The following is a 27258-nucleotide window of genomic DNA, read 5'->3' on the forward strand; positions in this document are numbered from 1 at the left end:
GATGTATTTTATGGCCTCTTTTTTTTAAAGCATTTTTAAAAATTAATTATTTAAAAAATTTATTCTTGGCCGCGTTGGGTCTTGTTGCTGCACGCAGGCTTTTCTCTAGTTGCGGCGAGCGGTGACTACTCTTCGTTGCGGTGCGCAGGCTTCTCATTGCGGTGGCTTCTCTTGTTGCGAAGCACGGGCTCTAGGCACACGGGCTTCAGTAGTTGTGGCTCACGGGCTCAGTGGTTGTGGCTTGCAGGCTCTAGAGCACAGGCTCAGCAGTTGTGGCGCACAGGCTTAGTTGCTCCACGGCATGTGGGATCCTCCCGGACCAGGGCTTGAACCCGTGTCCCCTGCATTGGCAGGTGGATTCTTAACCACTGTGCCACCAGGGATGTCCCATTTTATGGCCTCTTATATGGACGATTTTCAAAAATAGCTTATGTGTTCTTAAAAGGATGGTATATTCTGAAGTTGTTTGGTGCAGTGTTCTATATTATATATGTCCTTTTAAATCAAGTTTATGCTGAAGTTGTTTGGTGCAGTGTTCTATATTATATATGTCCATTTAAATCAAGTTTATGCTGTCCAAACCTTCATCTCCTTAACGGTATTTCTTGTTTACTGGAGCTAACAATTTATGAGAGATGGTATTAAAGGATTCCAATATTTTGTGAATTTTTCAATTTCTCCTTATGTACCTGTAAATTTTCAATGTATGTAATTCAAGATACATTAGTATGTTTCACATAAGTCTAAAATTGTTATAACTGACTGGTAAGTTAAACTGTTCATCATTAGGAAGAGACATTATTTATCTCTGCTCATACTTTTTTCACCTTAAAATCTATTCTCTTTGTGATATTTTCAGTTAGTATTTGACATAACTAATCCTTTTGCATCCTCAGCTGTTAGAATGTGTGTGTGTGTGTGTGTGTGTGTATTTATATAATGATCGTGTGTATGCCTACTCTAATAATCTTAAAAAAATACTGGCTAGGTTATTTCTTTGGAATTTTATTTTACCTTTTCTTGTTCAATTTATGTCTTGATTTATTTAACATTTTTCCCTAATATCTTGCTTCCTTTTGAATTTTATCTCTGTAGTTATTTTTGATGTTTACTCTCTGTGCTTTTTTTTTAGTGGCTACTGTAGATATTTTAACATGCTTAATTAGCACAGTTTAAAGTTAATAATAACCTTACTCTCATCTCAAATGGTACAAAAACCTTTGAATGTCTTAGGTTTCATCACCACCCTCTCAACTTACATACTGTTCTTTTCCACTTGTTATTTCTATATTTTTTAATCTTCACAAATAAACTGTTTTGTATATCAATGTTTGTCTTTACCATATATTTACTAATATCTTTGCTCAGAATCCTATCTTGCATTTTAGACCTTCCATCTGGACTAATTTTCTTCCTTCCTGAAACATATCCGTTAGAGTTTCAGTTAGGGATAGCATGTATATGATGAATACTTACAGGTTTTACTTTTCTAAAATGCTCTTGTCTTTGTTCTTGAAGGTTAGTTGTACTGGGTGTGAAATTCTAGAGTGAAGGTTGTTTTGTCTCAATGTATTGCATTATATCTTCTGGTATCTATTGCTGTGCTGAGAAGTCAGTCATCAGTATAATTGTTCCTTTATAAATGATATTCTTTTTTTCCTCTGCTTCCTTTAAATATCTGGTCTTTATTTTTATTGTTATATAATTTTACTTTCAATACGTCTAGGTGTGAATCTCTTTTTATTTAGTCTGCTTGGAAATCATTGAGCTTTTTGGATATGAGCTCAGTATCTTCCAAAAATTGTTGAGAGTATTAGTTATTATTTTTTTGAATAGTTCCTTATCCCAATTTTATTCATTAGGTCCCTCTGAAACTCCATTTAGATGTACTCCAAACCTTCTCAGCCTATCTTCTCTATATCTTTTCAACATTTTTCTACTTTTAATAATTTTCTCTCTGGTTTGATTACTTTAGATTTATCTTTAAGTTTATTCATTCTCTCTCTTCAGCTGTGTTGAATTTGCTAATTTATCTTACTGAGTTTTAAATTTCATTTAAAAAATTTAATCCAATGGATTCTTTTGAACATTGATTTGTTTTTTAAAATATCTTGTTTTCCATGCTTCTGAATCTTTTATTTCTTAGATCATATTAAACATAATTCTTTTATATTAAGAATATTATGTGTTCAGTATCTGAGAAATTTGTAGATGATTCTGCCATCTCTCATTCTTGGTGTGCTTTTTCTTGTGTGTGGTGATCTTTTTTTTATTGTGATTGCCTTGTTTTTCTTAGAATTATCTGTGAGAACTATTAGAGCTCCAACTTGATGTTGAATTCCTCTAGAGAAGCTGTCCAAGCTTACTACCAATCTGGATGCATATTTAATTATTTTCTATGCTTGTCATTTTTCAATACATGCAGAAAGCATAAATGTGGGTCACAAACTCCATAGTGTCCATAAAGATTGACTTGTGATGACGAATTCTCAGGGAGATTTATTTTTTCTCATACTGAGTGTCAAGTTATGGCAGGCACTGTCTTTTAAGTTCCCTTACTCTCCTTTCCTGGGATGAGGATTGTTTATTATTTACTCTTCCACTTTGGAATCTCAGCTTTATTTAGAACTCTATTAAATTTTTTCTTTGCAGACCTTGACTCTTATCTCTTACCTGCTATGCCCTGACAATCCATCCAAAAAGAGAGTCAAGGTCACAAGATTTGGCCAATACCCTCAAGACAATCGAGGCTTTGATGCTGCCTTACCTCTCCGGGGTCTGGCTTTTACTTCATTTTGGGGATTCAGTTCATCTGGGGTTCCTTTTTTCCTCAAGACTTCCAAGATAGCTGAGGGAGACACAAGAGGGAGGAGATATGGGGATATATGTATATGTATAGCTGATTCACTTTGTTATAAAGCAGAAACTAACACACCATTGTAAAGCAATTATACTCCAACAAAGATGTTAAAAAAAAAAAAGCTATGCTTTAAAAATGATTTTTGTCATTCCTTTTGGGAGCTTTCAAAGGTAAACAGAAAATTCAGCCTGCCATACTTTTAGAAATGGGAAGTCTTCTCTAAATGGGCCTTTTTTTTTTTTTTAATAGTGCCCATTAGAATAAGGGATATGAATGACATTCATGTTATTGAGTTTTACATTTTTTAGAAATGCAGCTCACCATTATAATTAAGAAATCAGTGGTTTTTAGTACTCTTAAATGTAAATTCAAGGCGGAAACATTCTAAATGTGAGAGTGCAAATGCATATGAGATAGAGCTTGTTGCTAATTTCCTCTGAGGAAATAAAGGTCTACAGAATTGGGCTGTAATCAAAGGAGCTGTGAGGTGGAGGTAATATGTCAGGCAGCCTCCTTTAGTTTCAAGGGCAGGGTCAGGCGTATACAAAACAGCTGATCTTTTCTCGAACATTTCTTCAGAGTGCTTTTATTCTCGCATAGACTATGGACCTTTCCTCTCCTTTGTGCCTGGGTGTCATCTTTTAATTCCTCTCTATTTGTAAAAATAACGGTTTAGCAGCCCATGGCCCTATTTAGATCAAAGGGCATAGCAATAATAAATGTTTTTATCATGAAATAACAGCTATGAATGCTGTAAATTTCACTCTCAAAGACTGATAACATAAGACACTGACTTTGTCCAACAGTCTTAAAATTTAATGAGGTAAACAAGAAAGTTCTAAGAGTAAACAATGTTGTTTATTTGGAAAAAGAAATAGCTGCTTATGCCATTTTTCTTTTTCTCTGCCTCAACCCTTACTACCAGTAATTCTATTGGGAGATTTTGTCATCATTAAGGACTGGTTCTCAGCTCCAGTCTATAACATCTTACAGTTATCTACTGATATCCCAGACATGTTGCAAAATTCCTAAAATGCAATTAACATCAGTATTCTTGGGTTGTTCGTCATATTTCTTAAACATCAACTCAAGGTTTTTTTCTAGATATATCCAGATAATATTGCAAATTTCTCAAAAAGGCAATTAATTTTAGTTCACATTGGTAGAGATGTTATATATTTCTTAAGCATTTCTTGCAATGATAGGATGTCAGAATCACTACTCTGGGACTCCTGAAAATCTCCTTGAAAGAAAACCGAGGGACTCTGCATGGCAAAGCAGAGTGGAAAGGGCTGCCATTTGACAAATTCAGTGGAGATGTATCTGAAAATCCATGCAAGTTAGGGCTCAGGTTTATTGAGACAGGAGTGAGGGACTGTCCCATTGACTGAACCTAACAGAGAGTTCTTTTCTTTCTAGAATATCAACTGGTGGACAGTTGTTTCTTTGGGGCCCCAGAATATTAGCTAATAAAACTCGATTTCTGAACTTCAAAACTCTGCTTGTTTCCTGCAATTAAATCTTTTAAAATACCTTTGCAAAGCAGTTCCAAAGCACCAGCCCTTGGAAGCACGGGGAATTTAGGTGATCATTAAGGGCTGAAATGTATGATATCAGTGAAAGAAGATGGGCTCCCTCGTTTTGCCATTTACTCACTGCCCGGTGAGCTCTGAGAACATAACATAAACAGGAGTCCTGCCCTTAGCAGCTTCCATACTGAAAGCGAATCACTCTTTTGCAGTGGCAATACCATTTCTTTTTATTGTTAGTGTTGGTGGTGGAACTATGATAGTTCAGGCTGTACACTCCACTCAGGATTAAGGAAAACATTGCCTCTGTCCATATGGTGCATCGTCTGAATACACCAGACAAGACATCAGTAGATGTAAAAATCTGGGAATACGTGAAGGAGATGTGCATGTTTATGGCGAAATCAGCCAGGTCATTTGTTTGTTGTTTCTCCTCTCACAGTGCTGGCAACCACACTTTAATCAGCTGTAACCACACTTCTAATTCTTTTCTTACTCCTTCATCTTGCTTTCCTGTCACTCTTCGAACACAGGAAGCTACAAAGTTGGCAGTATGCCTCCTCTCTGCAGTGAGTCAAAATATGGAGGAGTGGATTTTGGTACCATTCCATGGATCAGTCAGCATGGGTGTGCGCATTGGCGGGGACCAGTGTTTCTCAGACGTCCAGAGAGAAAGGCAGGAATATAAAGTGAAGGCATATGTACAAACAGGGAAAGCAGAAATGAAGAGCAACTGCAGAAAGCAAAATAAATCTCAGCTTGGTTCTGGAACAAACAGCAAACAGTTCTGTTTGCTAAAGAATAAAACTTTTAGTCTCAAAGGACTGAATTAACGACCAGAATCTTCGTTGAGCACTTACCGAGTGAATCTAGGATGCTCCAATAGCATTTGAGAGTGAAGACTCTAGAAAAAAACTTTAAAGTGGAAGAAAATTTTGAAGCCCATTAGTCTGTTACTTCAAATCAAGATACTGGGCTGCTCCAAGAAAGGGCTGGTGTTAAAATTCTGACCCTGTGGCATCTAGTTTTCCATGCTTCCAAACACCTCTGCTGTCCTGTGACCCCAAATGTACGTGTAAATGTGGAGGTGGGTCCTATTCGTGGCAAGTGATGAAGGGAGAGTATCCTTGGATTCTGCATTTCCACCTTAAGACTTGCTTCATCTATCATTATTAAAATGCACGGCAAATGGTATGGAGAAGAAAAGTCAATAAGAAAAGGCTTGAAACAGAATGACTTGTTTTGTGTCACCAATACTAATTAAGAGTTTATAAGGCTAGAGATCTGGGCTCCTTTGAAAATCAACCTTCACCCAACAAATTAAGCGTCACTTTTTATATCCTAAGGGAAGAGAGTCTCTGAAGACTTGGTCTTATCCATTCATTCATTTATTCATTCATGTGTTTATTAAACAATATGCATGTGTGTCTCCGCCACAGAAAAGGTCTTCAAAGACTTCCTTATTGCCAAAGCTATTGGACATGACTCTATATTGACTTTACCACAATGGGACATTGACACTGTTTTCTGCCTTTTCTCTGAAAATCTTTACACATTTTGCAAGTCCCTAAGCCTCCGGGACCTCACACTCTCTTTGTCTCACGTGCAGGTCTCTGAAGTGTCTCCTCATCACCTTCAGGGGCACCTGCTCCCCAGCTCACCCCTTAAATGATAGTTTTTCCCCAAAGATTCCCAGCTACTGGGTCTCTCTTTTAACAAGAGTTCTTCATGGGAAATCTCATCTACTTTCAAGGATAATTTCAGCTCCTATAAAATTAGGAGTCACATAGTTTAATCTTAATCCCTGACACTTCTCTGAGCTTCAAGCTCATATATCTCAAGGTCTAAAGAGTACCTCAAGCCACTCACTTCCTGCCTCTCACCCAGCACAATGTCCTTCCCATTCTGCCTTTTCAATATTTCTTGCGTAGCCTTACTCTCAGCCCTAATACAGACTCCCATGGCCTTTCACCAAGATGATTACAATTGCCTCCCAGCTGGGCTCTTTGTTTTCAATCTTCCACAAATAAAAGCCAGCCCCTTTATTAATTTCCCAGTTTAAAGCATAGATATGAGTCTGTTTCCCTTAGGGTTGAACTCTTTCAATGTCTATCTTTCTCAAAAATGATAAGGTTAAAAAAAATCCTTGGTTACCTGGATACTGCCCACCTCTCTGGTGTTAATGGCCTGCTGTTCCCAGCCTGGGCCTTGAAGTTTGCAGGGCAAACTGCCTAGTGTTCGATGCCCTCTTGCCTCTGTTCACGCTGCTGCCCATGTCTGGAACTCCCTCCCCTCCCCGCTAATTCTTGACTTAATTCCTCTTTCTTTTCAGGGCTCAGCTCTGGCATAGTCTTCTCCCAGCGGTCCTCTTGACTATACCACCGGGATTACGTACCCATCTGCTGTGTTCCCTTTGGCATCTTGGTCATACTCTATGTCACCTCTAGTTGCCTTGTGCATAAATGTTATGCTGATGCATGCATGTCCTGACTAGACTCTAAGTTTCTCAAGGGGAGGACATTCTATCTCTGGAGGAGGCTCGGTGCCTAGCACAGAGTAGGTGGACAATAAATGTGTCTTGACCTGACTGCCAGACTCCTTGCTCTAGGCTAGAAATACGGAGATACACATGATATTGGCTCTGCCTCAGAGAGCCCGCATCAGACAATACCTAGCAAATCCCCACACATACACAATAAGATATGAGATGCACATGGGATGTGGAAACCGCCAACTTAGCCTGTTGGGGGGGAGAGTAGAGGGAAGGATCCAAAAATACTCCTCAAATGAGGCAAACCTTTAACTCTTTTCTTCACTTATCCTCTTCTGCACTTTTACTTCTTCAGTTAAGGAAACACAATCCCTTAAAAACCTGACTGAGAGGCAGAGGACTACTGCATCGATGGACTGATGAAATCCAAAGCTTTCCCTGCGAGCTGTTCCTTTCATCTGGCTTCCGCAAGTGTTGAAGCCAAGAAGAAAGTACACTTGTGTTTGCCAGGGACTTGCAAAATGTGTTCCTGACTGGCAAAACACAAAAATCTTTAAAAAGTGAGGAAATTGTACAGCAAGCGCTGCCATCTGAGAGTAGCAAACAGGCTCACGTTTGTGCAGAAATTGGTAGAAAGGCACTTATTGCATAGTTAGTACGTGGCAGATAAGAGAACTCCATGGCGCTATTGCCAAATGTCACTTTTAGATACGCGCTCTACACCTAGTGACTTTGGATGAAGTTGCATACACAGAACTGAGGGGAGAATTTGGCTCCAAGTGTACAATTTGGCCATGGCTGCAGCTCTGAATATTGAGAAAACAGCAGCATGCAATTGGAGGTAGGGTCTTGGGCACATCAGCTGGATTTCTCATCCTATCTCTTGAGCCCCCTTGTGCCTGGAACACAATGTGAGCCATTTTATTTACATTTGGTGCTTTGCAACGCCAGAATCACAGCATCCCAGACCTGAAGGGAAGCTCAGCATATTTTTCTGAGAGTCCCTATTGCTAGAAACTCAGGATGGAGTTGACACAAATCTAATGAAATGAAAGAGCTCTCTTACCCTCTCCTGAATCCCAGAAAGCAGTGGCATTTGGAAAATTGTGTTCTAAACTAGTTGACAAGGGCAGGAGTTTGATAGAAGCTGGCTATGAATTTATATATATTTGAAGATTTCTGCCCTCCTTCTTCTCTGCTGTTTGAAGATAAATTGTATTCAGCTTTAGGGAGCTTAGTTTAAATAGCATGCATGTACACCGGAGGATTCCCTTAAAAAAAGAAGAAAAAAGGAGAGGTTTTAGAGCCATATTGGTTATGGACACTAAAATAAAATAAGAAATAAAATAATGAATGAAATTGCATTTTTTGGTTGCCTCCTGAAAACTAGAAGAAGAAAAAGAGTTTGGCAAGTTATGATTATGTACTCAAAATTTGCCAGTGCTTAATGAATTCAGAGGTTATTATTACAACTACTGTAGCCTTACATAACTTTGTGTCAATTTGCACTTTATTAATAGGAGAGGGGCCCGGCTGGGACTGCCTTTATGTCAGATATGAAAAATATTTAGCTTACCAGATTGGTATGATAAACAATATCAGAGGCATGGAGAAGTGGTCTCTATAAGAAGCGTATATCAAACACCTGATATTCTGTTTTCCATTGTGTGGGTACAGAAATATTTCTTGCCAGAAGGATGATAGAATTGAGAAATTATAGCACACATTTGTGGAACAAGTACAGATTAACTTTGAGGTCTTGGACAAGTTCTTTCATCTCTCTTATCCTCAGTTCCTTCATCTGGAAAATGGGGATAATTACCTCAAAAGCTTATTCTGTCAATTTACTAGGATAACATCATGCCTGCAATGTTGTGAATAGTTCATACTATTAGTTTGTATTTCTATTAAGGCAGGAAAATTAAAGTATTAAATCAGGGCAGGTAATAGATGGTGATTAAGAGCAAGACTTAGAAGTTACATGATCACTGGCTCAAATATTTATTGAATACGCACCAGATGTCAGGCATTTGCTAGATGCTGAATGTTTGATGGTGAGTGAAAATGTGAGTCCCCTGCTCTTATGGAGTAAATAGCTTCTGGAAAGAAGCAGAATAAACAAGTAAAGAAACAATAATGCGGTCTCCCTTCCTTCCAAAATGGTAATGCTTTCTTGGAGAGACTCTTTTTTTTTTCAAAGGCTGGGTTAAAAATCCCATCTTTGTTTAGTTTCTGTATGGTGTTTCCATGGTGACTGAGAAGGGTGCCTTGTAGTGGGTAAACAGAGACCCTCCTGTGGTTTATAAGACACTTAGGGCTGTTGGGGGAAAGAAGGTCGGCTGCACCACACTTATCTCCTGGGTGATAGCTCTTACGACTTATGAAGGGAACACCTAGTTGTGTGGTATCAGTGAGCTAACACTTGTAGCTTATTTATTCCTTAGTGTGACCAACCACCCGGATTTTCTCAGGACTGAGAGAATTCCAGTACTTGGGACTATCAGTGTCAACCCCAGGAAAGTCTCAGGCAAACAAGAACAAGTTGCTCACACTACTTATATTATCCACTTGTCTATCTTCAGACCCAGAATTATAATTTCACATTGTGAAAAGTTTTATGAAGAAAGAGAATAGGATGCTGTCAGAGTGAATTATAGAAGGGACCTTGTAGAGATTGGGTGGTAACGTTTACCCTGAGACCTCAAACATGAGAAGAACATTAATTGTAGCTCCTACCTTTGTTTCTTATTAACTGTTCAATCTTAGGCAAGGTATATAACCCTCTTTACTATAGTTTCTTCATCTGTAATAAGTGGATAATCACCATACCTAATCATACTTCTTATACCTAATCATATCATATATCATAGGATACTTTTGAGAATTAAATAAAATAATGCTTGTGAATCACTTAAAAGATTCCCTGGCCATTGATTTTTAATTCATTACCTTTTAGTAATATACATGTAAAATTATTGAGGCTTGTTTTTTGGCCTAACATATGGCATATCCTGGAGAATGTTCCGTGTGCGCTTGAGAAGAATATGTATTCTTCTGATGTTGAGTAGAGTGATTAAAAAATGTCTGCTAGGTCTATAGGTTTATAGTGTTATTCAGGATTTGCATTTCCTTGAGATCATCTACCAGTTGTTTTATCCATTATTGAAAATGAGTTATAGAAATTTCCACCTATTATTGTTGCATTGTCTATTTCTCTCTTCAATTCTGTCAGTTTTTGGTACATGTATTTTGGGACTCTGTTGTTAGGTGCATATATGTTTATAATGACCATATCTTTTTGATGGATTTACCCTTTTATCATTATAAAATATTCTTATTTGTTTCTAGTAACAATTTTTGTTTTAAGGTCTATTTTGTCTAATATTAGTATAACCATTTAAGTTCTCTTTTACTGTTTGCATGATATACCTTTTATACTTCCAACCTATTTGTGTCTTTAAAAGTGTGTCTTTTGCAGACAGCATACAATGGGATCTTTTTTTTTTCTTATCTATTCTGCCAGTCTCTTTCTCTTAATTGGAAAGTTCAATTCACTTATGTTAAATAAAATTACTGATAAGGTATGATTTACATCTGCCATTTTGCTATTTGTTTTCTATATGTCTAATGTCTTCAATGTTTTTCTCATTACAACCTTCTTTTGTATTACACAGATATTTTCTAGTGTATTATTTTAATTCCTTTGTTATTTCTCTTATTATATTTTCTTTGAGTGATTGTCTTAGTGATTTCCCTGGGGATTATAATTAACACTTTAATATATAATAATCTACTTTGGATTTATACCAATATAATATCAATAGTATACAAATCTTTTTTCCAGTAGCTCCATTTCTTCACCTTGCTTTGTGCCATTATTTTTATAGAAATGATATCCTTATCCATTTTGTGCCCATCAACACATATTTACAAGTATTACTTTACGCAGTTGTCTTTTAAATCAAATAGGAGGAAAAATGAGTTACAAGCCCAAAAACCAAAAATTTATACCATCTTTTGTATTTACCTATATAGGTACCTTTACTAGTGCTTTTTTATGTCTTTATGTGGATTCAAGTTACTATCTAGCATCTTTTTATTTCAGCCTGAAGGGCTTCCTTTAGTATTTCTTGTAGGGCAGAAAAGCAAGCAAATAAATGCTCTCAGCAAGCAATAAATTCTTCACAGTTTTCATCTGTGAATATCTTAATTTCTACTTTAGTTTTGAAGAATAGTTTTGCTGGATTTAGAATTCTTAGTTGACATTCTTTTTCTTTCAACATTTTGATTATGTCATATCACTGCGTTCTGGCCTCCATGGCTTCTGATGAGAAATCAGCTTATTGGTTAGTCTTATGGAGGATTTCTTGTATATGATGAGTCACTTCTCTCTTGATATTTTCAAGAGTCTCTCTTGGCCTTGGGCTTCAACTATTTGATTATGAAGTGTCCGGCTGTGGATCTTTTTGAGTTTATCTTACTTGGACTTTATTTGGCTTATTAGATATGTAGATTGATAGTTTTCCTTAAATTTGGGAAGTTTCAGCCGTTAATTCTTCAAATTCTCTTTCTGTGCTTTTCTCCTGTCCTCTTTTCTCCCTCTGGGACTCCCATTATGAACATGTTAGTCTGCTTGATGCTCTTAGGCTATGTTTATTTTCCTTTATTCTTTTTCCTTTCTGTTCCCTAGACTAGGTAATCTCAATTGGTCTATCTTCAAGTTCACTCATTTTTAATTCTGCCTGCTCAAATCTGCTGTTGAACTCTTGTAGCGAATTTTTCATTTCACTTATTGTACTATTTTTTTTTTAATATTTTATTTATTTATTTATCTTTGGCTGTGTTGGGCCTTCATTTCTGTGCGAGGGCTTTCTCCTAGTTGTGGCAAGCGGGGGCCACTCTTCATCGCGGTGCGCGGGCCTCTCACTATCGCGGCCTCTCTTGTTGCGGAGCACAGGCTCCAGACGCGCAGGCTCAGTAGTTGTGGCTCACGGGCCCAGTTGCTCCGCGGCATGTGGGATCTTCCTAGACCAGGGCTCGAACCCGTGTCCCCTGCATTAGCAGGCAGATTCTCAACCACTGCGCCACCAGGGAAGCCCCTCACTTATTGTACTTTTAATCTCCAGAATTTCTATTTGGTTCCTTTTTATAACTTCTTTAGTTCCTTGACCATATTTATTTATTTTTTTTTTAATTTTTTTTTTTCAGTGGGTGGGCTGGCAGGACCCTTGGAGACTAGGCATTCTGTCCCCTGATCTTGAGTGACCTTTGGAAAATGACAGGCCAAACGGAAATTTACACAGGCGTCCCGGTGATTCCAGAAATGCAGGGCGCCCGGCCTCTCGTCCCCCGTGGCGGCGTGGTGCGTGTTTTCGTGTCTCAGGGTCCACGCTTGGGCCCCGCAGCCCGCTTTCGGGAGGGAAAGCACAGCGGGCGCCCTTTTGCGCACCCGGCTTGTGGGGGACCGACCTCCGGGGGACCCGGCAGGGGAAGCCGTCGCGCCTCGCCCCCACGTGGGCTCTGTGTGTGTCCGTTTGTGGAAACTGTGTCACGGCGGGGGGCGGGGGCGGGACGCAGGGACCACCCTGGTGCCGATGTTGGCTCTGGGCCCCGTCCTTGACCATATTTAGAAGAGCTAATTTAAATTCATTATTGTAAGTGCCAGCGTTTGGCCTGCCTCAGGAACAGGTTTTCTATTGATTGTGTGTATGGGCCATCTTTTCTTGTTTCTTTGTATGTCTCCTACTTTTTGTTGAAAACTAGACATTTTAGTTAATATAATATGGCAACTCTGGAAATCAGATTCTCCGTCCTCCACGGGGTTTGCTGCTGTTGTTTAGTGACTTTTCTGAACAAATTCTGTAAATTCTGTATTCTTTTTTTGTGTGTGGCCACCGAAGTCTCTGCTCAATTATCTTAATGGTCAGCTAATGATTCAACAAAGACTTTCTTAAAAGCCTGTAATTAATAAGTCCCCCAGTCTTTGCCAAGGGGTTCTGTGTGTGTACTAGAGAATACCTTCAGCACGCAGCTGGGCTGTTGCTTCTTAGCCTTCATTTTCTGCTTGCATAGAACCTCAGGTTTAGCAAGCGGTTAGTGTGTTATAGGCCCACCTGAGCACGCACACAGCCCTGGCCAGATGCACAGCCCGACACACAAGCACGGGTTTCTAGATTAGCGGGAATATACTAGGGATTTTCAAAGCCTCCTATGGCCATCTCATTACCCATCTTTTCCTTTTAAGCTTTTGTTTAGCCTATTGTATTAACTGTTACCCACTGCTTCAGGGAGTTGCGGTGCTAAACAATTGCCTCTGATTTATTTCAAACACCCCTGGGAAAAGGCTTTTTTGCATTGGGTGAGCTTCAAGTCAGCTCATTTAAAGACAGTCTTGCAAGTGGGATCTTTCAGGGAACCGCAAGACAGGTCAAACAATGGCCGATTCTCTAGGAATGGGGCTTTGAAGATGCTCCAACCCCATTCTGCCCCTTCCAAAGGCTGCCAGACTGCTGGCTTTAGCTGTGATTGTGGCTCTTGGTTTTCAAGGGTACTGCAAATCTGGCCGGGGGGGGGGGGGGAGGGGGTGGGAATAGGGCAAGTTAAAACACTGTGAAGCTTTCTCTTCTTTTTTTTTTTTTTTTTTTAGTTAATTTATTTATTTTTGGCTGTGTTGGGTCTTCGTTTCTGTGTGAGGGCTTTCTCTAGTTGCGGCAAGCGGGGACCACTCTTCATCGCGGTGCGCGGGCCTCTCACTATCGCGATCTCTCTTGTTGCGGAGCACAAGCTCCAGACGCACAGGCTCAGTAGTTGTGGCTCACGGGCCTAGTTGCTCCGCAGCATGTGGGCTCTTCCCAGACCAGGGCTCGAACCCGTGTCCCCTATATTGGCAGGCAGATTCTCAACCACTGCGCCACCAGGGAAGCCCAGCTTTCTCTTCTTAATGAAATTTATCCTTTTTTAAAAAAAAATGCTCTATGAATTGCTGCAAGAGTTTGGCTAATTTTCGGAGTTATAAAAATGCCAATTTTGACAATTTTTGGCAGTGTTCTCATTGCTTTTATAAAGAGGAGAGGCTTTTTGGACGTCCTTACCAGCATTTTCACTGATGCTACCTCTCACTATTGAAAGACTCGATAAATGGTGTTTATTGTTATCAGTTATTAGCTCAACAACCTCATGGGATGAATATCATTATTATTATGTTACAAATGATTATGAAGCAAAAAGTAAGCAAAATATTTGGTGTCTTCCATCTCTTTTTGCTGTACTTTTCCCATTTCACCTGCCAGTAAGGGTCCTCATCAACATCTGTCCTCAGAAAGGGGTTTTATATTAATCAATTTTGTCAGATTAATCAATTATATGGATTTCAGGTCATATGTTTCCTCTCCCAAGAAAATGTGTACTGAGTCAAAGCATCTCTTTATTCTTTTAAAGGAATTTGAAGCATCAGTGAGAAAAGTGGAATTTTGATTTTAAGGCAGGGAAGGCCTTGAGATGCCTGAAATAGCATCATATGGGCAGGAAACGTTAATCATTATACTGGCTCTAGTTTGGAGTCCACCATTGCCCGTGGGCCTGGAGATCTGCCAGGGCTTATGTGGGATGATTTAGGGCACTGCCTCAGGGGGGTGGTGTGCAAAGTACAGAAGCAGCATGGAAAGCTGATTGACATTCTTGGTGGGATGTGGTGAGGACTGGCTTTGTAACATGTGGCTAGCATACTCCAAATAGGATGCTAAAATCAATAGCAGAAACCCATGGCTGTACCTTAGGATCAGTAATGTCATAGGAGCATCTTACTCAAGAAAACAAAATTTTCAAACACCTTGTTTGCTTGCTGATATAGCAAATAGACAAAACATGCTTCAGAAAAGAAATCTCTGGAATTGGTTTTCCTCTATGGCTCTTTCTGCAGAGATGACATACTTCCATAAGTGGCAATCATTTGAAGGATGATCTCAAAGAAGATTCTGTTTTAGGGAAAGATTCTGCCTTATAACCTGGATCAGTCCTATACCAGAAATACTAACTGTTCAATTCTAATATATGTGCTTCAGTCACTAGAGATAAACTGTGAAGAGATTCAGAAACCTGATACTTTTTTTTTAAAGAAATATATTGTTTAATAGGATTCAAGCATCATCGTGACACATCTGAGCATGGGTTAATAACTCCGCTGCTAAATACTAAATGCTCTCACTGTGCTTGGGGGAGTAACACTGCAAAGATGGAAATTCAACACCACCTAGGTATAAACTAATGCCAGGTGTGTTCTTGTTGCCTTTTCTGTTTTTTGTTTTGCTTTGTTTTGGTTTAGGAGAAAACATCAAAAGCCTGCTGTTAATCTGGTATTTGACATAGACCTATAGAATCATGTGACTTCAGAAATAGTTTCATGAATGAGGAAACTAAGGCCCTGGGAGTTTGGGTGACTGTCTAATGGAATTCATGAGTCAGAGAGCTGGACCTTAACTCCATACCCGTGATACCTCTTGTCCAGTGTTTGTTCCATGTTACTGCTCTACCTCACATATTCCACTTAGGTGAAATGTAATATTGAGGTGAGAATACCTGAACATGTGTGGAAATCTCCAGAAATGTGTTTGACCTTATTAACTGCGCTTTGGTTATAGGATTCTTACCAAAGAAAAAATTCAAGCACATCTAATAGAGAACACCACTTACTGTGGACACTGTGTTGACACCAGTGCAATCTGTATTGAACTACTCTCCTTTAGTTCATAAATAAATATATTTAGGAATGATGATTCACCTTGACTGTTGGTTTTGAAATTAACTCCAATTCAGGCAAGAGAATTTGGACTCCATTTACCTGCTTAAAATGGATGAAATGCCAGGCAAATTGTTAGGAGAAGGTCTGTGGTTTGTTGTATTTGCAAATAGTTTAGAAACAATTTTATAGTGTATTTCCCTTCTAGTTCATTTTGTACAATGGTCTATGTGGAACTAAGTGACCTATCAGATTTCTTCAAAATCTGTGATTCTTGATTGAATGCCATTGCGAAGAGGACTTGTTACTAAATAACCAAGATTCAACAGAAATTCAACAGACTCAGAAAGATGATCTCATAGCAGAAGAAACTTAGGATTTTCAATGATACAAAGGGTGACACAGAGGAACAGTAACAAAATGCCCAATTTAGAGGGTTAAAAAATAAGTAATGTAGCCATGTTATGCATTGTGATTATAAACTGCTGAATTGGCATTTACTGTGACAAGAGTCTCCAATTTACTGGATGCGTGTCATTGGAATTTGCCCTTTCTTTTTATGTGTCTTTCCATGATGAATACCAGTGCTGGGAAATGAAGAGCTCTTACCCTTTTCATACTTTGCTGAATGCTCACGAACTTGCCAATTGATGCTTCTGTAATTTTTGCCTCAAGGTCACCTGAGGGGACAGAGTCATCCAAACCAGGTCACTGAGTCTGTGGAAAGTTAATAGTTGTTTCTTGAAAAGAAAAGTCACAGAAAACTTAGGACACCACGGATATAATTACTATAAGGTGGAAAATGGGTTAAGAGAATATTTTCTTTTAATAATGAAATTCATTTAAAATGTGATAAATACTGCTTGGACAACTAAGGTCATTTGGTCTGCTCTCAGTAATTCAATTAGGAGAAATCTGAAAGCAGTAAGTGTGCGGTAGGTGGGAGCTGTAAAAGCACTGGACTGTTAATAATTTGAGACTTTCTCATCCCTTTACACGGATGAAAGTGGATCAATTATGTGAACGCCCGGGTCTCCGTATTGTCCTCATTTCATGTATAGGCCTTGAGGGACATTGCTCAAGGACCCCAAACCGTGAGGCAATGCTCTTGTCTTTTGGAAGAGGGTCACTGTCTTCAACTTGATTTTTCAAACCAGAAAAAATGCAATAACGGGCTTTGTTTTTTTTTTTCTTTTCAAGTCATAATTTCAATGTCCTGAGAACATAGAGCCCTTTTGAATCAGAGCAGCTGCTAAGAACTAGGGCAAACATTCAACAGCAATTTGAGAAAACATTTAGCATTATAGCAAGCAGGGGCTAGCTGAACTTTCCTAAGAGTGTAGACCCAAAGAGCATGTGGGTTAGGCTTCTGGTGAGTTTTCCCCTAGATAGTGGAATTCTTAGATTTGGGTAAGCTTCTCTCCACCCTCCAGCAGACACTGGGGGTGGAATCTAAATTTAATTTCGCCCAAAGCAAATCTGCTAACAGTGTTCATGTTTGTCAAATGAAAAAAATTAGAAGACATGGCTTGACAATTACAAACACATTTATGAGGACAGTGAGATTGTCCTGAAAATTTTTAGAAATGGGATTAACACACGTATGCTGTACCTCAAAGCTAAATAGAGCTTTTAAAAAGTCGTATCATGTGTCTGATTGTTATAACATATGTCTAGTTATCTATAGCATGATTTGTTTCTAAATAATTAAGAATTAACCATCATCTTTTGATTCTGTTCTTCTTTAATGAAGTTAACTGCACACACACAAAAAATAAATTATCTAGGTACCACCTTTTTTCTAGTGCCTTTTCTTAGTATTAATCAGTGTGATAGGCCTATTGGCTGTTGGTGCAATGCCTTGTACCAAATGTCAAATGACCTTTAAAAAAATGTTTTTGAGCACGTCTCGGAAACCACATTGACCATTTGGAAAGTCCAATGGTATACGTGTTGGAGTATTTAGATATCCTGATGACATTTTATTTTAAGGAACCTTTTATTTTTAGGTTCTGAACAAGTGGGTCACCGTTAGGGGTTTGGTCCAAAGGCTGAGGCTGGGGTGAGGGATACCTGAAACAACCAGGAACAAAAAGGGTGCAAGAATGAACGCTGAAGCGCAAATCAGGGAAGTAGAACTTACTTTAAGTCCAAGAGCGATATATATGGGTGCTTGTGTGGAAACAGGCAATTGAACTAATGGGGCAGAAGACCGAAATACGAGAATGACGCTGGAGGAGAAGTCAAATGTAAAGACCCAAACCATGGCCAAAATAAGCCTGAAGGGCTTGTGGTGTGTATTTATTGGCCTGCAAAGCCGTGCTGTTGTGAGTGGGTGAGTCTGAGAAAGCTATGTAATAGCGGTAGATAGCTCCACCTTTCTGATGTGTCTTAAATTCATTCTATCTCTATCCATTTAATTCCTACTATTACCTAAATCCCTGTTATCTTGAGTCTGCGATACAGGGACAGGCTGTTCTTTCTGCTACTCCCTCTCTAGCCCATCCTTTATCTCAGTTCTGGACTCACAATACTGATCCTGTCACTCTCCTTTGAAATTCGTTGAGCGCCTCCCGTTGGCGACTGGATTAAGTCCCAACATTTTAGTCTGGAATTCAAGGTTCAACTCCAACCCTTATTTTGAAACCTCTTTCTCCCTTAGTTCCCTATGATCAATCATTTATTTATTCATTCAACACATATTTATTGAACTCCTAGCATGTGTCAGGAATGAGCGAAAGTTTTTTATCCTTAGTGTACATTCACCATTCCCTAAGTTCACATTATATGTTCTTATCCCCAGTTCTTTCCTAATGCCATCTTGTTTTTCTGGAATGTTCTTTTTCATCCCGCTTCATTTATTTATTTATTTATTTATTTATTTATTTATGGCTGCGTTGGATCTTTGTTGCTGTGTGTGGGCTTTCTCTAGTTGCAGCGAGCGGGGGCTACTCTTCGTTGCGGTGCACGGGCTTCTCATTGCGGTGGCTTCTCTTGTTGCAGAGCACGGGCTCTAGGCACACGGGCTTCAGTAGTTGTGGCAGGCGGGCTCAGTAGTTGTGGCGCACGGGCTTAGTTGCTCTGCAGCAGGTGGGATCTTCCCGGACCAGGGATCGAACCCATGTCCCCCTGCATTGGCAAGTGGATTCTTAAGCACTGCACCATCAGGGAAGTCCCTTCATCCCACTTCTGACTGTAGAAGTCATGTTTATCTTTCAATACTTAGTTAAAATGCCTTGTCTTCGCCATCATCATCCCTGACTGAATTAGTAATTGCCCTGTCTTCTGACCTACACTCAGCACGGTGTCCACATCATAGGCCACCTTGCCGCTCTTGCTGTCCCTGGCGTGGCTTCCTTGCTGCACCCTCCTCTCCGGGTGGGTGAACCTCCCTGTGATTCCTCAGCATGTTGTTCCTCCCTTCTGGCAGGTCTGGCTCACATTTCTCTAATGGCTTGCAGAATTCTTACACCTTCTCCAGCTATTAAAATGAGCTAAAAATCATCTCCTTCAAGAAACATTTCCTCGTCTCCTTCTACCCTCCGACCATACAGTAATAATCCCTCCTTCCTTCAGGTCTTCTCAGCATCTGGTTTTATCTGTATCAGGGCACTTGCTTCATACTGTTCGGTATTCAATGAGTTGTCTACATGCCTTTTCCTTTATGCAGCTTGAAACTCATTTGGACTATGGAAACCAGATTCTCCTTGGCTCTCTTTCCCCAACAGCATGTGGTCCGATTCTTTGTTCATAACAAAGTCTTTAGTAAATTTTTGTGGAATGAATGAATGCACACATATTTGGCTCCATATATTATTGTCATGACACACATCAGATATGTAGAAGCTTAATACCTGGTGTATAGTCTCAGGAATACATATATATATTTAATTTCACATATATAATTAAATTCTACTATTATATATAATGCAGTCATATATTATAGTCTCTATATATCTATATATCTATATTTATATATATGTAAACACATTTGTACGTATATAACTGGTATATATATAATAGATATATACATGCATATTTGCATGTGTGTGTATATATTGTATATATATAATTATATAAAATGGATAAAATTATATATTTGGTATGCAGTCCAATATATATATATAAAATTTGGTATGCAATCCAATAACAGAAGCTTAATACCATCACCTTCCCTTGGGCTAAACGTATCGAGGAAGCTCTCTCGTTAACTAGCAGGAAGTACAGGCAAGACGGTGTCATGGCCATCGAGTGCAGGACATAGGCCACGTGTGTGAAAGCAGTGACACATGAGTGGTGTCGGCACAGGCCCCTTGGAGTCCTCTTGGCACAGGGAACATGCTGTGAGCTGTGAGAGTGTCTCATTGACCTCCCCAATGGGGACCAGAAACATGGCGTTTTTCCAGTTGTTGCCTTCATCCTTTTGTCACAGATGTTCTGACACTGTGCCTCTTGGGTCAGCCCCCTTATTCGTTACTAACTCTCTTTTCATCTTGGGAGCAGCTGTCCTCCAGGAAGAGATTAGACCTTCTGGAGTGTTGGGAAAGGTAGGGCTGGGGCATGCTGGATGCTCTTCTCTGTGAGAAACCCACTTCCCTGAGTACAAATCTAATCCCCCTCTTTCAAACACAGATAATCCACTCCCTGCCAATCAGTCTTCACGTCATCAAGTCTCCATCTATGGTCTGAGTATCTATGGAAGAGATGCTCAAACACACTTTTTGCTTCCTTGCCTTTCCCTTTCTATTCCATCTCTTGTCTACCCTTTTCTCTCCCTCCCTTCCCTCCTGTCCTTCTCTCCTTTCCTTCCCCCTTCTGTTTGTCTGTTTGTTGCTTTCTCACTCTTTGTTTTTAAGATATGACTCTGCTTCGATGTACTTGGTACACACAGTAAAAGGAGCTGATGATTAAAATAACCATCGTCACTTTGTATTGAATTGTTGGTGTACAGCCTTAAGGTTTGAAAGCATCTCACCTGTTTGTTCTTGACTGTACAGTGCCTTAGAGCAAATTGTTTTCTATGTTTCTTTGAAGGGAAGACTAATGCAGTCAAACAGATGCTTAGTAACTTTCGAAGTGAATTATGCATCCAGTCTTTGAGGAACTTTGCAGGGATACGGGTTCTGAAAATATTGCTGCCGTCAGCAATAGCGCTCATAATTACTCTAAAACTGTAAATTTAAAAAGGCATTGCTGGGCTATCTTCACCCTCCTATTTGGCTGCTTTTTAGAAATGAAGCACTGATAAAGGAAATGGGGAGGATTTTCTTATGGTGCTCCAAAATTCCAATCACATCATAGTAGTTGTCAATGAATTGATGACCAAACTCTGATGGTTGACTGTTTGCTCTGCAAGGATATAGAACTGCTTTAAACAATTTTTTTAATGCCAGTACCATTTGGTGTCTTGTGTTTGCTAAAATCTTTTCTGAGGTGAATGCAAAGGCAGGGGAACTTCACTTTTTTATTCAAACCGGTCTTGAACCAAGAGGATTAGAAAGCACAATTGTCTGTTCACTGTGGATTTGATTCTTATATTACACTCCCTCCCAAAGAAACAGAGGTTGGATAGTAGGCAATGTATAAAATCTTTTGAAATTTTTGTTTTTAGAAGTACCACTTGCAAAAAATAAATATCCTAATGGAAACTAATGAAGTCTGTAGTGACCCAGACTCTCTGTGGTTTATTTTTAATCATTAGTGTAAGAGCACACATCTCATCTTTATCTTTTACACATCCTAGATGTGCCTATTCTGAAAGCCATCGTTATTAGAAAAATAACTAGAGTTAACCTGTTTGAAGTGGTTATTCAATTTGACAAGATCAGTACCAATTTTTCCCCATCAAGAGTTCAGGGAACTTCTTGGCTATCTTGGCTGGCTTACTAGCAATTTTTGTTATTTTTTGAGGTGTATATCAGTGGAGGGAAAAGATCACCTGAGCCCTTAGGACATTGTTACGTTTATATTTTCTCTCTGCCAATATCTGTCAGGAGAGAGCAAAATGACCATCTTAGTTCTTTACTTCATGCTTTTCAGTTCAACCGAATTTCTCAATCTAACTCACTCATGATGGCAGGGACTCGAGAAACTGTGACCCCACCCCTGACAGTGGGTGGGTGGTCAACTTTTCTTAAGGAGGCTAAATCAGGGGACATTTCACATGTGTTAGAAAATGTGCTTCAAAGTCAAGTTCAATGGGGAATAGCAAAGTTCTTGGAATGCACACGATTATGACTTATCTCCAGGAGGATGAATGCAATAGAAGACATCATCATTTTGAATTCTTACTCAAAACTTGCGAAGGATCTGTCAATGGGAGGACTGCTGATTTTGGCTTAGGTTTTTTCATTCGTATCTATGCCCAAATAGTCAGTCTTATTGGAAGCCTGTATAAAAGAACTACTCCTTTCATTTACAAGATTGTTCAAAGACCCTCTGATGTATCTGTGATGAGCCTTCTCCAAGAAGAAAATTCTGATTGTGTGCTGAAGAATAATACTACAGCTAGTGCTGTGGAAAGCCAGACATTGGTGATAAAGAGTAAAATGAAACTCTACCAAACACCCACAGATCTTGCTCCTTCCATACTGACCAGATGTGCATTTTGTCCCTGGAAGTTGGGTGGGGATGGCTGGGGAAAAAAGGCGAGACCGTCAGACCACAGTGTGATAAAGAGTAGAGATGTGTCTCCTAACCTTGTGTACTTGTCAACCTTCTGTCGGGCTGCTCAGTTCTCTCTACATCTTCTGAGAGGAGATCCTGCATCTCAAGAACAAAGGGGTGGGCTGAGCATAGTTTATGGTAGTAAAAGATCTCACTCATTTTTGTTGTTACGAGGTTGACCACAATTATAATTCAGGATCTTTGGTTGCTGAGAGAAAATTAGATAATGTATAAAACATAGCAAGGGATATAATTCCCTCAAGAGCTTCCAATTTAGACTAATATTTCTGTGTCTTTATTCATAAACTAAGAGAATTATGAAGATTGTCTTTGAACCTCTGAAAAAAGCATTGTTAAGAATAATTCATGTGAATAATTTTTAAATGCAAGGAAAGTAAATTACGGTCATGGACCTAGATGCCAGGTATAATTTAAAGTTATATGCTAAGTTGAGGAGAGCAGAACACTAATGCAATTAGTAATTTATTCCCCAATAATGCTTTCCATCCATGATTTCTCAGGATGTTTTACAGTATCCCAATTATGTCACATACCCTTTCCTTTATTAAGGGAAATGTCATTTTATTTCAATCACAAATCCTGGTTGGATTCTCCAACAAACTGGATGTACTGAGAAACTAGGACTGATGTTCCTGTGCCTCAAGCTTTATGTGAGTTCTAACCTTTAAATTTCAGAGCAAACAGATTGGTTCTGTGTATATTATGCCTAAAACAGTCTCATGGTTGCTTTAAAGCCACATTTGGGATGCCTTTCCACTGGGTGCCAGTTGTCAAAACCTAGATGTGTCATGGCAAAATGGATTATTCTGACTTCCTTCAATTGTGTGTGTGTGTGTGTGTGAGTGTGAGAGAGAGACAGAGAGGCAGAGAAAAATGCATGTGTCTCTGTGTTTTCTTGAGACATGCCTCAAGTGGCCACACTAATGCAATTAGTGTGGCCAAGAAAAGAAGAAAAGTAGACCCCAACCAGCTCTAATGTTTATTCAGCACAAACAAAAAGACATGTTCTTCCCTTATTTTTAGTTATTGCAAAGCAAAGTTACAAACATAATAAGGATTATGTTAAAAAGAAAAAGAAAAAGACAAGGACATTATCTAGAACTCTCACTTTTAAGATGTTAAGACAGGAACAGTGTGCCCGGATGTATCCTGTTATCATTATTTCAAAAGAAATGTCTTAGAAGTTTAAAAAATGCTTTGCTGTGAGTGCTGGAGGTTTAAAGATGCTATTGGTGACTTTTGCAGAAAGAGCTTTCATGAAGAAGCCGCCTGGCAATGGTCATGCCAACACCAAAAGTATTCAGTGTAATCTTTTAGACTCTTACCTGTCCGTAGATGTGAAAAAAGAAGTGAAGGGAGGAAGATGGGAAAGTTCTGTTCAAAATTACCATCAAAGCAATTGTGAAGGAAAAACAGCACACCTTAGCTAGTAGCTGAAGTCAGACTTTAACAGAATAAAAATTAAGAGGCACTGGCCATAAGGAAGTACATTGAAACTGAAGCAACACCTGACTTTGTAGTTACATATAACTGTCACCCACATCCATATCAACATTATCAATAGTATGCCTGTTCCCAGTGTTCATATAAATGGAATCATACCGTATGAACTTTTTTGGCATCTGGCTCCTCAACAAAATGTCTATGAGATTTATGCTTATTATTTCGTCCATCATTAACTTGTTAAATTTTAATCCTGTCTACTATTCTATTCTATACCATGATTTACTTATCTCTTCTTCTATTGATATTATTTGGGTTGTTTCCAGTTTCTGGCCATTATGAATAAGGCTTCTGTGGATATTCTTGCATATGTCTTTTGATAGATATATGCACTTGTTTCTCTTGAGTGTATGCCTAGGGGTGTGATTGTGGATCATAGGATAAAGGTATATGTTGCTTTAGTAGATAATGGCAACAGTGTTCTAAAGTTGTTGCACCAGTTTAGTTTTCCCTCAGCAAGATATGAATGTTCCAGTTATTCCACATTCTTGACAACAAGTGGTATTATCAGTCTTTTGGGTTTAGCTATTCTAAAGAGGATGTAGTGGCATTGCATAGTTATTTTAATTTGCATTACGCTGATGATTCTATTGATTTTTGCTAATTTGTCACTTAGGTATTCCCTTTTATATAGTGCCTGTTTAAATCTTTTGTCCAATTTTAAAAATTGGTTTGTCTTTTCCTTATTAGTGTGAAGGAATTTCTGAGATATACTATGTATAAGCTTTTTTGTTGGATATATGTATTCGAGTTGGCCCTCCATATCCATGAGATACGGAGCGCTGACTGTTCTTTGGCCGTTTAACGGACTTGAGCATCTGCCGACTCTGATATCTGCGGAGGGTCCTGATACAGATCCCCTGTGGATACAAAGGACCAACTGTATAACTGTCTCCTCTCATTCTTGGATTATTTTCTTCATTCTCTTCCTGGTGTCCTTTGAGAAATTAGTCCTTAAATTTAATGAAATACAATTTATCATTTTTTCTTTGATGTATATTAATTTTTGTACTAATTAAGAAATAATTTTCTACCCTAAAGTATGAAAATATTCTTTGTTTTCTTCTAGGAATTTTTTGGGTTTTTTCTTTCATACTTAGGTTCAAGGTCCATTTCATGTTAATTTTTAAGTATGATGTGAAATACTGACACAAAGTTCACTTTTTTCTCATAGAGATATCCAGTTGCTCCATAACCATTTATTGAAAATAAATTCTTTTCCTACTGAATATTTGGCATCTTTGTCATAAAGCAGTTTACTCTATATGTGTGCATCTATTTCTGGACTATCTATTCTGTTTACACACAGTCTTTTGTAAATTTTTTCTGCTTGTATATTATGGTTATATTCTCATGATAATGATATTCAACACAGTACCTTTCAATGGACAGGATTTAATTTATAGATGCACTGAAATTTACTTAATCCCTTATGGCTTTTGAACTCAATTATTAAATTTTTTTCTTACATGTACTGAACCATTATGTACCCTTGTTCCATACAAGTGCAGTAAGGCTAGCAAGCGAATTAAATTTTTAATGAAGAGAACCTCTATTGTATAGTGTGAAGTAGATTAATACAGCATCAGAAGAACTGAATTCTAATCAAGATTCTGCCCCTTATTAACTGTGCAGAATAGGTCTCAGCTGTAATTTGGGTATAATAACACTTACCTCCAGAATTATTATAAGAATAAAGCCTATTAATGGACATGGAAGTGCTTTCAAAAATGTAAATTGTTATAAAAACATTTTTGTTATTGATAAATAATAAATGTTTGACAAACAAAATCATTTTAGCTTATTTGACAGACATAAAATCCTTTTAGCCTGTTCATAAGAAAACAGACCTTATCTGGGACAAGCCTCTAATTCAGAAGAGATCTCCAGTCTTCAGGAACTTTAAATTGTAGTAACCTTTTAAGTATTAAGTATTTGCCCTATCTCCAAAATTGGAGCCCTCCTAAATCGGTAATTGTTGGGTTAATCAAATAAATGATTTTGAAGTTTCAAGAGGAACTTTCTCTGTGCTCCTTTTCATCCACCTGATGAGGCATGGTAGGTAGACTTGGCAGCCTAGATTGCAAAAACTAATGAAGGTGTCTCAGACATAAATTCAAAGACGTAGGAAAATGATGAGAAGAAAACAGTCCATACATTTACGATGGTTGGAGTCAAATAATTATGCGTTGCTTGGACACTAGCAATTTCAACAATGACATTGCAGAAGGATGGTCCTCTTAGACAGTCTAGAATGGTCTGGAGGAGATGTGATGACCTTGACATCTTCAGCCTGCACAAGGTGGAGCTCAACAAAGATGTGTCTGCCTTTGCTCATTCCAAAATATTGCTCCTCACACTCAGCTCATTGGACAGTTCTCAGTCCTACCCTCCTGAGGTTCAGAGAAATATGGATTTATTCAGAGCACTAGTCCCAGCCCTGGGACATTATAGTCAACTCAGCGTCCTGCTGTTGTATGTCAGCCCATGGAAATAATAACCTAAGTGACATGGAAACAGTGTATTTTCTAAAACTTGGATGACAGAAATTGGATGCAATTGGATTCACAGAGAATACAATATATTATTACATGTATTTTGAAAGAACAGACTTTGGGAGAAGAGTATGTGTTATTGGGAGCAAGAAGACAAAGTATCTACATGTGATGGCTGAAAAGAAGCAATGAGTCATAACTGGCAGGTGCAGTGCCCAACAGAGTCATGGAATTGTTAAGGGTAAAAGTGAAAGACCTGCCCTATTGTCATCAGTCACTTACTGGTTGATAATATTGTAAGCAATAAGAAAAAGTTGCATTCTCCTTCAATTTCAGTGAAGGAATATTAGTATAAAGAGTGAAATGTTTTTAAGTTTTCCTTGTATCCTTAGAACTAACAGGGTATCTGAAGTCATCAAAACCACAGTGAAAGAAGACAAAAAGTGACTAGAAACTCAAAATCATCCATCTCTGGTCTCCCAGAAGAGTTAAACATTTAATTCCAAATTTCAGAGTTACCTAAAAGGAAATGTATGCAAACTTTCCTAAGAATACAGTGTTGAAATTTCTGTATCTCATTACCTAGTCTTACAATTGCTTGGTTAGGGTAGATGGTGTCTTTATTAGCTTCGTAATTTAAACCCTTAAGGTGCTAATTAAGGAGAAATAAATCAAGTTTTCTTTGGCATTTTGTGATGTCTATATGCTGTCTAGAAGAGATGCAACTTAGATGCAAAGACACAAATAGCTTTAAAGTAAAGGCTGGAAAAAGATATACCATGAAACAGTAACAATAATGGATCTGGAGTAGTTATATTAATATAAAGCAAAATAAACCTTCATATATTAATATTATTAGAAACAAAGGGAGAAATTTCATAATGTTAAAAGGGTCAATACATTAGAAAGATATAACAATTCTAAATGTATATGCACTTTATAACAGAAACCCAAATGGT

The 27258-nt window shown here is 38.5% G+C and overlaps 1 protein-coding gene and 1 pseudogene across 1 annotated transcript in view; both read left to right on the plus strand.

Moving 5' to 3' along the window:
• Positions 1-27258, plus strand: part of HS6ST3 (heparan sulfate 6-O-sulfotransferase 3) — a 648331-nt gene that overhangs the window by 471136 nt on the left and 149937 nt on the right. The window lies entirely within an intron of this gene.
• LOC132352701 (ubiquitin-conjugating enzyme E2 variant 3-like) lies at positions 17840-26746 on the plus strand (annotated as a pseudogene).

Source organism: Balaenoptera ricei, chromosome 18 (genome assembly GCF_028023285.1).
Source record: "Balaenoptera ricei isolate mBalRic1 chromosome 18, mBalRic1.hap2, whole genome shotgun sequence".
NCBI lineage: Eukaryota > Metazoa > Chordata > Mammalia > Artiodactyla > Balaenopteridae > Balaenoptera > Balaenoptera ricei.